This window comes from Rhagoletis zephyria, unplaced genomic scaffold (genome assembly GCF_001687245.7).
Source record: "Rhagoletis zephyria isolate East Lansing unplaced genomic scaffold, Rhagoletis_zephyria_1.1 Rzeph_scaffold_06677, whole genome shotgun sequence".
NCBI lineage: Eukaryota > Metazoa > Arthropoda > Insecta > Diptera > Tephritidae > Rhagoletis > Rhagoletis zephyria.
The window spans coordinates 19,521-33,646 of NW_016163760.1; positions in this window are offsets into that span (position 1 = coordinate 19,521).

Below are 14,126 nucleotides of genomic sequence, written 5' to 3' on the forward strand. Positions count from 1 at the left end.
GGGGGGGGGGGGCTCGAGCACCCCTGCCCCTACCTGGTTACGCCCATGTATCATTGGAAAGGTATTTTCTCACCCTTTTCATTTCTTTGATAAAAAGCTCATTCAAAGGATGAAAGAGAAAGGTAGGATGAACGAACATCATTCAAAGTTGAATTAAGATGTGTTGGTATTCGAAAAAATCAGATGGGACACGAATGACGTTTTTTTGGACAGAAATAAAATCAGTGTGAAAATACCTTTCTACTGAGATCCCATAAGTAATAAGAATATTTTTGGCCCAGTTATTCAAGTTTTTCGTAAACCAATCTTTGAAAAAAGTAAAAAAACAGCACCAAAAATCTCATTCTTACGATTCCGTTGAAAAGATTTTTAAATATTTTTATGCAGATTTTTTAAGCTTAATCTAATCTGTCATCTAAGGGAAACTATTTTTATTCATAAAAAACTTAATTTTTGGAGGTATTTCGCTTAAATCTTAATACTTGTCCGAAATATTTTGGTGGACGTCTTAAGATATAATAAATTTTGTAATCCTGGCGGAAAAAACGCAACTTTTTTTGGTGATGCAGTCTAATGTACATACATATGAAAATGAATTTGGGTGCGTGGATCTGTAGATTATAACTGCTAAATGCCTATTTGCTTTTTTGTATTGCACTCGTTTATTGGCTAAATGTATGTACACGTGTAATTTTGTACTTATGTAGTTTGTATTATGTATAGATGTATGAAGTACTAACATATGCACCAGGGATGTTAATCCCGGGATCCCGGCCTTTTTAGGTGTCGAAAATCGCGGGATTCTTGGCAAATAATAATTTGCACTCTTCATCAGCTTAAAAAATTAACTATTCGTCCTTGTGAATCCAAAAAATTTAAATTTTTTTAAACTCTAAAGAAATTTCCTTTTGTATTTGGTACCCATATTTATACCTTTCATGAAATGGAATTTTAACCATTTATGCAGCTAGGAGCATGAACGTCGTCACTTTTTTCACTCTTTATTAGNTGAATCCAAAAAATTTAAATTTTTTTAAACTCTAAAGAAATTTCCTTTTGCATTTGGTACCCATATTTATACCTTTCATGAAATGGAATTTTAACCAACGTTTTCATACATTTTTCAATTAATAAACCTTTTATAAAGCTACTTTATTTTTTATGAATAAGGCCATTAGAGTGAAAATAACAAAGATCGGTTCACTATAACATATAGCTCCCATACAACTGATTGTTCAGGTATAGGGTTTTACTTTAAAACTCCTTCAATTGGACAGCTAAAACCGAGAAATTTCGTGAGCTATTTTCTAAATAATCGAACAAACTCTACTGATCATACTTAAAAGCTCCTTTAAAATAAATTCTGACGTCAGCGAGAAAAAATAAAAACGCCACTTTAAATAAAAAAAGTATGTAGGTTTCAAACCCATTTATTTATTATTTATTTTATGGTAGGAGAGATAGAAGCAATTTCTTCGATTTAACTTGTTGAATAGTAATGAATATCTAAATCCCGAAACTAAAACCCGGGATGCCGGGATTGTGATCACGACAACCCGAAAATCTCGGGATCGTAAGAAGCGAGAAAAATCCACATCCCTAATATGCACATACTACATTCCCATGTAAGTATAATGCATATGCATTTGCATTCATACATGCACATATATATGTACATACATATGTATTTGTGTGCTCGCTGCAGATGCTGGTGCCGCTCCTGCGTGGGTTGCTGTTTGCTTGTTTGTTCATCTCGATTAACTGAGATTTTGTTTGGAGCGCACCGCTATGACCATTCTGCGTCTGTCTGCCCGTCCGCGTTGGTAATGCGCGGTATGTATATCAACATCAAAGGTGAATGATAGATATTACACACCGATTTGGTTGAAAATAGCAAATAGTAAATGTAAGAGCAACAAGTTTCATCTGTTTGCTGAAGAGACATTAAAAAAAGTTTTACTAAAGGAAGTCTGGGCAATTAATACATCAAATAGTTATATGTATGCACTGGCATTCTTACCAATACATATACCAATACATAAGTATGTACATAACAACATAATTTAACAACATAATTTATTTAGTATGCAAAATCTTGAATAGCACAGAAATGTTTTTCTTTTTTTTTTTTGATTTTTGCTTTAAGAATAGAAAAAATTCGCTGTAAATAGGTAGACATGTTCATACATACATATGTATGTATGTATGTACATATATTTATATATTAAAGTCAAGAGACTGCAATCGATGTCTGATAAATTTACATTTAATTCTAAAGGTGTTCTCTCCTGCCCAATAGTCACATTGCCACGAATACAAATAATTCGCAGCCAACATCCCAGATCCGTCTATACAGCATATCCGGAATCAATTTGTTCAACATAAAAAAGCTGCAAGCTTCTTGAACGGGCAGCAAAAAAATCCTACTCCACCGCTCTCCCCTACCCGTAGAATAGGAGGTTATTATAGATATTGTACAAGGGCTGTTACTCTTGTTTATTTTTGATCTCTGAGGGTAGAACCTTTTGAGTTGCTTGATGAGAAGATCCCGCTAACTTCATACCACCACTATAAGGCTATTGAATGCATTACTTAAATCACAAAATAACGCCTGTAGAGAACAGTACTCAGACTACAAGCCGCCCATTGCACTGTTTTCATGTCCTTTTTATCTAATTGACTTACGAATAATTAATCAAAACATCGCTTTCAAAAACATATATAATCCTTGCAAAAGGCGTGACACAGACACAAAAAGTATTCCACCGTCTTATCCTATTCAAGGCCGGAAGGGCAAAAGGGGTTGTCATGTATGACAATCACAGTCAGATATTTGTGCTACGAAAGTGTCCAGTCAACAGTCCCACAAGTTGTCTGGCTGTACCGTCTGATCAATGAGAGAAAAAACATAGACAGACTTTCGAAGATTGAAGGCAACATGAGCTCCGCGAAGTATTCACCCAGTTTCTGATGGCGGCTTCCATGGCCGAAGGTGGGAGTGCTATGGTTGGTTGCGGATCGAGCCTTACCAGGTCGGAGTCCTTCCTGGCCACCAAATGGTCTGATGCCTCATTACCAGGTACTCCCGAGTGGCCTGGCATCCCGAGTAAGACAAGTTCGCAAAGTTTTCCAACATAATTTAGCCGGGACTGGCATAGCCGAACCAGCACGGAAGTAGTTAGAGGGTTGGCTAATGCTTTGAGTGCAGCTTGGCTGTCACCCTAGACAAGTAAACTCCTGCATCTTCAATTATTTTCTATCACATAGTACATGGACTTGACGATTGCAAATACCATGGCTTGGAATACGACGCCTATTCCGTAAGAGAAAAATTAAGTTCATTCCCATTACCCTCCATATAGACACCATATTTTGACCCAATATCAGTTTTGAAGACATCAGTAAAAATTCGACAGTATGTGAGCCCAGACTTAGTGCTTAAATTAAGCCAGCATTCTGCCATAGGGAACTCATTCCTATAGAATCTCCTTAGCAAAGGCAATGGTGGCGTACTATCCTCTGGGACATTGAGAAGACACTTGTGGTAGATCTCTGCCACCAGCAATCTCCGCCTCGCCCCACCCAGTATCATACCAATGTCAATTTCTTTTAGGCCTGGAATGGGGATTTTAGGACCTGCCCACGTACGCAAGGAACAAGTGATGGTAAGTTAAGCGGATAATCAAGCGCGGATAAACAGCGCCGAGTGTTGTAGAGAAAGCTTCCGTGCAGCACACGGCGACTCTACTTTCAAGTTTGGCAAGCGTTTTTACCAAGCTATTTGATTGAGATTCCGTTCACGTCTTACCAAAGACCCTTAGAGGTCTTAACATAACTTAACGGAACTTATTATTTGGAAAATCAAAATGAAACAGATTTCGAAGAGGCATTAAGTTACATTAACTTACATTATAAGCAACATCCATTTGATAGTATTTTTAAGTGAGAGCCTGTAAGTTACGTTAAGTTGCCATAATCAGATCATAACGTCTACATACTTGACTTCGAAAGAGATATGTATGAGTAAGCCTGGGCGTACATGCGAGAGTCATTTAGAGTGACAAGAAGGAATCATTAACCAAGCACCAGGCAAAAGGGGAAATCAGGTAGACCTTTTTAACTTCGCATGTGACATATTGTGCGCCTGAATCCTTTGAACGAATCCAATTTACCAGCACAACGTCTACTCCATGCCGTAGAGCAGAATCACACATGGTGGCATTGTCGAAAGCACTCTAAATATCTACAAAAATAGTCCCAAGGCAAATGCTTTCTTAGTGAAAGCTACCATCATGCTATTGGTCTGAAGCTTTATGGGCTAGTATAGTCATCCCTCACAACTTTAGAGATTAACGCAACGTCTAGTTGTCTAAATGATTGTGGTACATCGTACAAATTTAGATTTTCATGCACTTAGTTAGAACAACTCCAAATATATGATTACAAAAAAAAGGTACCCTTAGTGGTATGCAAATATGCTAAGTAAAAAAAAAATTAAGAAAAAAAAATTAAAAAATGAAATAAAATTATTTAAAATTTACGATAAACTGATTGTAAAACTCACATATTTATTAAATCAGACAAATGTAAAAACGATACATTTTTAAACTGCATTTGAAAAAACCATGTGATTGAGGAATGCATACATCGCAAATAATAATGTGTATTTACCAGGTACTTTTGAAAGTAATGATTAATAAAAAAAGTCAACAAAAATATACAAAAACAAATTTTCTAACATGTTTATTTTACTTCATACAGAAATGGCGATTTTTATGCCATTTTTTCGCAATTAACACGAAATTCTGAAGGTGAACGAGTCAAACGGACCGCAGATTCGGATTCACCGGGTCGAAATACATTTGTGTAGGTGGGTCTGGTTAGAAGCACATACCCATTTTTTTCGGTGCAAGCGAATCCCGAGATTTTGGGGACCTCGAAAACACCGGGATTCCGGGAATGGCATCCCTAGTTCTCACATTCTAGTATGAAGAAGATCGACTTTTCCATCTGATTCTTCTCACTTTAGAGAGGGAACCCAATTTCGATGTTAATATTACCATTTTCCAAGTCGAAGATCTTGAACAAATTCATCCCGAATTGGAATCATTCCGCCCCTAAAGTGCTGCTGCACTGTGTTGTCAGGGCTTCTCAATATCGACCAATTTAAATATTTGCAATTAAAATAACTGTTAAACTAGCAAAAAAAAAACTGTCAAAATTATTCGAAAACCAGATGAGCAACAATATTATGCAGAGTGATTAATTTCGGCAACTAAAAACAATAGTGAAATAAAATTCCGCCTTTGAAACAAAGCGATGTCAAGGATCGAATGGCAGCTTACTCAGCGGGAAGAAATTCTTTTACGAATATATTTTAGTAGACATGCTACATATAAACATACATATTTATCGAGTGAACAATTTGTTAAGGGCATTTGTATGCGGCTTGAAAGCGCAAACATATACATACATACATACACATACATATAAGTATGCACATACATTCGTGAAAGATTTGGAGATAGCACAGCAACAATAGCAACCACGACCACTACTGCCACCGAAACTAAAAGCAACAAATATAAGCCAAAAAACCGTAGACCTCAGCGAGTTCAGCGAGTCATTTATTGCTGCTGCTCCCTCATCCCGATCGGCGGCTCCAAAGTTTGCGTTCAAACGTCTTAGATAAGCATCGCTTAGGCAAAAGCTGTCAAAATATAACAAATATGCAGTGGTGCGCCAAAGTCAAATGTCTACAAAAAAACAAAACACCAAATCTCAGGAAAAGGTGGTATAGTCGAATATTTCTTTGTAGGCAAATGGTTACCATTGTATGTACATATGTATGTGAAGGTGTGCATGTGCTGCTGGACTCTAAAGGTTGAAGGGCGCTGTGATCCGACGAAGAGGATCTTCATCAGCAGCGGCACATCGGCAAAATATAAATTGAAAATATATTATGGTGCTGCAGATGACTGTTGGACTGTTTATGACATGTTGTTGTTGTTGTTGTTGTTATTGAGCGAACAAATATCGTGCGATATTCAAAATTATTGAGATCGTAAATTTGCTAGCGTTTTGTTGGCGATCGATTGTGGCGGCATTAAAACAAAAAACAAAAAAAAAAATTGTCCAGATCTTTTGTGTCGAAATCTTATTTGAGTTGTTTATATAATAACAAATGATGGTAATAAGTTATAACTCATATTGGCTTATCAGCGAAGATTATCAAGCTTTGTTAAAATCAAATACGGAAAGTATTGATTGAAAGCAGCGAAAAATGTTCGTATCGATATATTACACCAGATAAGTTAAATCCGTAGAATGAAAAATGCAGCAAATCTTTCAGACCTCACAATGGAACCAGTTCAGAAAAGCAAATAATCCAATAATCGAGTTTTAAAATTTTTTCTCATAAAAAGTCTTACTGTGCCAGAACTGTCCAAAATGGCACCAGTTTAAAACTAGTTCGAAAGTTCTATAGAGGGGGGCAATTTCAACTTCGCAGGACATCGCCGTCTAAAGGAGACACTTAAAAAATCTACCAAATGTAAGTCAGATTTTTAGGCGATCGGTGTGCGAAATTTCATCGAAATTTGTCCGGCCGTTTCTAAGTGAAGCGAGATTTCGCATGGTATTCGTTATTATTGCATATCTACGGTGCAGATTTGATGAATTTCACAAACACTGCCTCTGCGTATTATCTGTATGTATTTATGCAGTTAGATATGCAGTTATGACTTTTCGAAAAGGTGGCAACTCTAATCAATTTATTTTTTATTTTTTTTTAACACTTTCAGAAATCTCTTTCAATTGAACTCATATTATAATATTTTATATATAATTTGTATATAAGTTAACTAAATTCGACTTTTCAAATATACAACACTCTTTAAAAGCATTTTCAAACTAAAATCTACTTAAATGTCTTTCGTTTTACATATTTTAATATTTCACGTAATATTTCATGTAACTTCATGCATAGTTAAATTAAATCCACATTATAAAAGAGGTGGCAACACTCTTCTTCCCCTTTCGTCTGACACCCATATTCATATGATTTTTTAAATTACCTTAACTCAAATTGAATCTGGTTTTCTAAAGATATGGTAACCCTCCTAAATATAGTTCAGAAATAAAGTTATTTCAAACCCATTTCGATTGATATCCATTCATTTAAATTATTAAATTATTTTAACGGAACTTTTTTAACATGTGGCAACCCTCTTCAAACACCTCAAAAATATTTCAAATGTTCAAACTAAAGATTTCGTAACACGCATATTTTATTATTTCATATAACTTGTATAAATATAAGTTAACTAAATTCAACTCTTTCAAAAGGTGCCGACCCACTTAAGAGTATTTTCAAATTAAAATTTATTTAATCTCCTTCGTCTTTCATTGTGATACATATTTAAATTACCTGATGAATTTAGTTAAATTGTTTTTTTTTTTTAATGTGACAACCCCTTTCACATTAGTACAAAAATAAAACCTTATTAAACACATTTTAATTGATTCCCGTATTTTAATAATTCATTTAACATTTTAACTTATTAGCACTTAAGATTTTAATCAGGTGACAACCCTCTTCACAAACCGTAAAAATATTGTAAGTGTTCAAGTTAAAGATTTCTTAAACCTGATTAAGTTTCTTTTGTGCGACACCCAAATTGTGATCGTATTTCAATTACCCAATTGACTTAATTAATTAATTTATATTAAAATTCTTTTGTAACATTTTTTATTACTTTTGAAAGATGAGCTGCATCTTGTATTTATAGAACTTTTTATTAAACAAGTAATTTTTAAGCAAAAAACACAACCGACTTCAATTCTCATATATAAATTTAGGATAAAAAAAAAATTATGGAAATCGGTTCACGCGGTCCAAAGTTATGCGGTGGCACACATAAAAAAAGAAGTCAGTTAAAAATGTTTGAGTTCTTTGTTAATTTTATGTAAACAAAATGCAATTTATGAAACTTAAAAATTCTTTTTTATTCATTACATAATGTACATAAAACTTGCATAAATGTATTTTAAAAAGCGTATTACCTGAAGCGAATTTTCTGTATTTTCTGATGATGTACATATATTTAGAAGTATAAAACCTCCCTCCTACCATGCAATTGTCGATATGACTCGACTCTCGTAAAACGAATTGCACCCGACACGACACTCGCAATGAGGCTGATTACATTTATAAGCAGGGAACGGATTTTATGGAAATTGACTTTTTCTTTTAAAGAGATAGAGTATATTCGATTAAAAATGTCCACGATTTAGCTTTCTCTGATTCCATATATGGGGCGTTCCATCCCAAAATGGACGGGGTTCACACTTCATGTGTTTGATTTGTTTTAAATTTTTAGGGTTGATGGATAAACATAAATAATAAATAAATATGAGATTTTGAGCTTGATTAATACATTTTTAAACACTTTACATTACAAAAACAAAAACAAATTGATTTAATAGTTTTCCAAATATCTTGAGAACGGGTCGAGGAAAAAATTTGAAAAAAATTACACATACACTCATCAAAATTCTCTATGAAAAAAAAATTTTTTCATTTTTTACTTCTTGAAAAATTTTTCACATACAAATTTTTTGATAAAAAAAATTAGTTTTTGAAAATATGCCATCTCAAAATAATTGAACAAAATCACAATGGTAGCTCTGAGTGTTGCGAAATATTTAGGTATAGTAGTTCGGGGTGCACTCTACAATAATTTGAGTTATGAATTTTTTTTTACACCGAAGTTGGGTAAAATGAGAACATTACAAATTTAAAAATTTTTTAATTTTTTTTTTAGAATTTTTTTGAGTATGCAGATTTTAGTATAATAAAGTGCAAGTTTAGAATAAAAAATTAACTCGATTTTCGGAATCAGCGAGTAATTCTATATAGGAATTGGATATATAGTGGCGTCCATTGAAAATTTTTCCTGTAAACCAGTGTTATTTTTCAGTTTTTGTCTTTTTTATTGCCCTCTGTTGCCTATTTAGCTATTGCTAGTGCCTTTTCCTGCCTATTTCGCTATTTTAATTAGGCATTTTACAGCATATTTCGTTATTTGATTTTGCCTTTTTTTTATAAGTTTTAGGTCCTAAAAATCCGTCCCTTGTTTATAAGCATGCAATTCGCTGATTCTTTTTTGGCTGCACATAAATTCGAGGTTGATGGAGAGAGAAATTCCTACACAAAACACCTTCACCTAATTTCCCATCCATCCTGTATCAGGACCTTGATTTCAAATACTACACACCGCCCAGTTCACGCATGGAAGGGTATAGATGGTGAAGGATTTTAAATGAATAAAATAGATGGATTTGTTAAATGTATTCTTGTTTTGTACATCTCCCCAAAGCCAGTGTCAGGTCTATGCGAGAAAATGTGAAATGAAGCTTAAGAATTTGTACTGAAAATCGAGTCGGAGATTCAGCTCCGTATTTATGTATCAGGCCCAACATCTCGCCGCCGCACACTCCCAAACACCTGATAGTTTGGTTCAACAACAAATGCAGCAAAATACCATATTTATAAGCATAAATTTACGTACGGTATGTGTCAAAGGTATTTTGTTTTACGAATACAGTTGAGCATACGAGTGTATTTAATTACTTGTACATAGATATTTATCAAATAAAAATGAAAATATGTTATTGAACAGCATTACTTATGTATGTATGTACACTAGGGTGGTCCAAAAATGTATGGGAGAACAAGTAAAATCGGAAATTTAATGCTCTCACCCCCTAGATTGTTCTATACCGAAAAAAGTATACCCCTGTTTTTTTTATTTTAAAATCAAAATATATTTAGAGGTCGCTCAAAGCGCTCAAAGTTTCCCATGTATTTTGTATCGGGGAAAAAATACTTTTCGTAGAAATAGCATAGAATCCATGAAAATCAAAATTTTTCATTCTGAAAACTCTGGTTCTCTTCAGAGGACTTCAGAGAATAATGCTCAATTGTTTATTTAAACATTTTTAAATTTTAACTATTTTTCTTTTTTCTTTGTATATTTCTTTTTGTATATTTGATTTTTTTTGGGGATATTTCGGAGACCTTTAAAAAATAGTTAAAACTAAAAAATGTTTAAATAAACAATTGGGCATTATTCTCTGAGGTCTTCTGAAGAGAAGCAGAGTTTTCAGATTTAACAATTTGGATTTTCATGGATTCTATGCCATTTCTACGAAAAGTCTTTTTTTCACCATACAAAATACATGGGAAACTTTAAGCGCTTTGAGCGACCTCTAAATATATTTTGATTTTAAAATAAAAAAACAGGGGTATACTTTTTTCGGTATAGAACAATCCTAGTGGGGTGAGAGCATTAAATTTCCGACTTTACTTTTTTTTGGACCACCCTAATGTACACACTTGCGACATCGATGTTTTCGAAATGATTGATGAAACAAACAAAGAATTTATTCAGTCAACTGAAAAGATGTTTGTCATTAGTTAAATGACAATTGTTCGATAATGATATGGTTGAGCACTCACAAGTGAAAAATATTTATACAAACAGACCTATGTCTTCATTATGAAAAAAAGTAGTCAAACTCGAATAAGGACTTGTTCATGATATGATCATTGACACATACGAGCACATACATACATACATGTAAGTATGATAGTTGGAAAATAGGTAAGCACCTGACGAGGTAATCTATCAGGTTTATCAGGTTTATTAGGTTAAATAGGTATCGATACTTTTCGCCTGATACTTAGTAGGTTTCCATACTTTCTTTCTATACAACTTACAACTAAAGGTATCATCTTATGTGGCAAGGACCGCCGACTGAAGAGTGGTTGCTGGTAAGGCATTATTACGTGCTGCTATTTCCTACTGGGAAGTAAATAAATATATACATACATATATGATGTACTCCTGTGTAGTTGTAATACTAATTTCTGTTGACATTTATGTGACACACAACATTTTTCTTGACCTGCAGTTGATCTGCACACACATTGATGTTCACTAATGCAAAAGGTGGCGCAAAAAGGTATTGTCTGATTTTCTTTTGCTGTAATTCCAGAAATAATGAAAATATGTATTTTTTTTAACGCATAATCAGTGCGTAAATTTTATTTAATAATGGTTTTTCGTTGAAACAACCCATCAAAGGCAAAAAAGTGTATATGGCGTGGTGAAATATTTTCTGTATGATCCAAAGTCTGCGTAAAAACTTCTCACCTCTAACAATGGTTTCAATGGTCAGTACTGGATAATCCTTACTAATATAAATACGATTGGTTTGTTTGTCACGCTTGAAATGAAATTTCGCACACTGGTGTCATTTAGCTTAACTTAAAAGTTAGGATAGCTTTTATCTCGATTAAACAAAGGGGCGTGGCACCTCTCGTATAAACGGAATTTTTCACACTGCATACCTCTGGAAGTATTTGTGGTAGAGTCCTGGAACTTAGTATGGAGATATATGAAATCAATACTATACTCATGGAAAAAATATGGTTTATAGGAAAAGTGCCCATGCAACCACCCCCATACAGACAGATCTGTTAACTTCAATTCAAAGTATTTGATAAGTTGAGTTAAGTTATGACTGTCGATCGAGTCGTTGTATCCCAGAGATGGTGATTCCTAGGAACAAAGGTGTCATAACGGTTTTTAGAGATAATTGCATGATCTAAACTTTTATCTAACCTATTTTTATGATAAGCCTTACCGTTTAGCTGAAAAATTGTGAAAATCAATTTATTTGACACTTGGCCGTGACTAATTTTTTTTACAGATCAGGGATCGATGGGGACTTTTCACATTTGATTTGTTTTATATATAGTTCGTAAAAAAATCAAAGTGTTATTCATTTAAACCTGAGTGTACACATCATTATACACAGGAGCCAATAAATTATTTTATACTTATGACATTTTTGTGAATAGAAATAATGAGATCATTCCCATTTTCAGTGTTTAAATAGTCAAAGAAAATTCTATACATTTCATTTGAAAATTACTTTTAGTCTAAAGTTCACTTTCAAAAACTTTAATTAGAAGCCGATTTCTCTCTCTGCGCCAGGAAACAAACTTTATACTTAAGTTCCTCTCAATTGCTTCGTTTGAGTGTGGTATTGATAAACCCACTATTTAAGGACTTCATCTACATATATGTATTTCCTCATGACTTAAATAAAAAGACTAAGCATTCGCTAAAAAGTGTATCTAACTTATGTCCCATAGGCGATATGCCCATAAAACGATTGATCTTTTTGTAGTATTAATTTCTTGGGCATATCAAACGTTACCTATGTTAACTATAATTAAAGTTAAGTTATTAAGGAAGTTCCAACGTTATGTAAAAACCTTAATAAAATCCTAAAGTATTTTGTTTGAATTGAAAATTCAGTACAAATCAGTACAAATTTTGAAAAATCAGGACATTAGCGTACTGATTGAAGAAATTAATAAAATGAGTACAAGAGTTGGAAAAATCAGTACTGTACTGGTAAAATCAGTTCAACTGGCAACCCGTACGTACATACGTTCGTAACATTATTGCAACCTTGAAAATCTACATAAGTTGACCGGGATCAGGAAACAATTTAAAAGATATGGTCTAAAGAAAAGTGATTAATTATGGAAAAATGTGTGGTACTACTTAATATTTTTTTTGTTTTTTTTTTGTTTAAAGTCCAATCTCAAAAGATTCTGCCATATTTCTTCATTTGGAGGAACTATAAATTTCGTAAATGTCACGCGTTAAATGTCAAACAAAAAACCAACTTTATTCATCGCCAACTGAAACAGTTTTAGCATCTGCAAATAGGTTTATACTTTTTGCGTCACCTTGTTTAAAAGGGTGATTTTTTTATTTGCATTTACATCAGTTTTAAGGTAACTACATATGTAAGTACTAACTAAACTGGCGATTCTTTTGCACTACTACATCGTAAGTAAGAACATCGCTTCGGTACTGCGTGTGTATGTGCGTTCCTCCTTCTCAGTTCGTTTTGAACAGCAACACAAAAATTATACCCGATTCGATTTGGCTTGCCTGTCGGTCGATCTGATGACATCTTTATTGAACTGATAATGTTATAAACTACCTGTGTTCAGTTCAAGTTATCCATGGACAATGTCCATTCGAATTACATCTTAACATACACATGCATTTAAATGCCAATGTCACATATCCTTCTATTATACGGAAAATTTTGTTGGAAAATTTATCCTCCTTCTGTCTGTCCCAGCCTGCCGCAACATTAATTAACTTTCTACAGGAGCTCCAAATGCACCACTGGAATGTTATGCGGGGCGTTCCGGCGTCAGCTACTGGCTGGCGTTTGTCACACGGCTTACGGCTCTTTATTTTATATTTGGATTTTATGAGTTTTCATTACTAAATATGTACCAACAGTAGGTCCTACACACATATACATAAGTACATATACATATATATATGTATGTATATATTGATATTTATGTATGTATGTAGAGGCAGTCCTTTAAATGCTGGGTGTATTCAACGTTTATCGTTTGTATACATCTTCATCAGCAAAATACTTTGATCTTTATTGAGTTGTACGTATTTTGTAATAGCATTAATTTGTCCTTTATTCTTGGAATTATCGCTACTACATATGTACATATGTATGTAAGTTTTTAACATTAGTTTAATTCATTTAAAATTTGATCGCTTATCGCGGGGTTAGGAATGTTTTTGCGGGCACTTGTGTGGCATAGAATTGTATTGGGTACCGTTTAGAAATACATATTTATTTAATTTAATTTAATACTTTGAGTTATATGAGTATGTCTGAAAGGGCGTTTCGGTTTGCCTAGCTCTGTTTTTTTGACATTTCACTTAAATTGGCATAAAGCAACAGAGTTTCTTGAAAAGACAGATACGTGCATTCATACATTTTAATGTGTTCTAAATTAAATGGGAGCAATCGAGTTTATCCAACAATCGGTCGTCCTCCAGTAGTTGTATGAAATCCTTCTAAGAAATAAAAGTTTCTTCAGCCGNTATGTAATATGGCAAGGGCTGATTTAGAATTTTAAATAAAAACATTAGCTTCTATATTTATGTATGTATGTACAGCTTATTACACTTTTGTACATATATCTCAATTTCTAA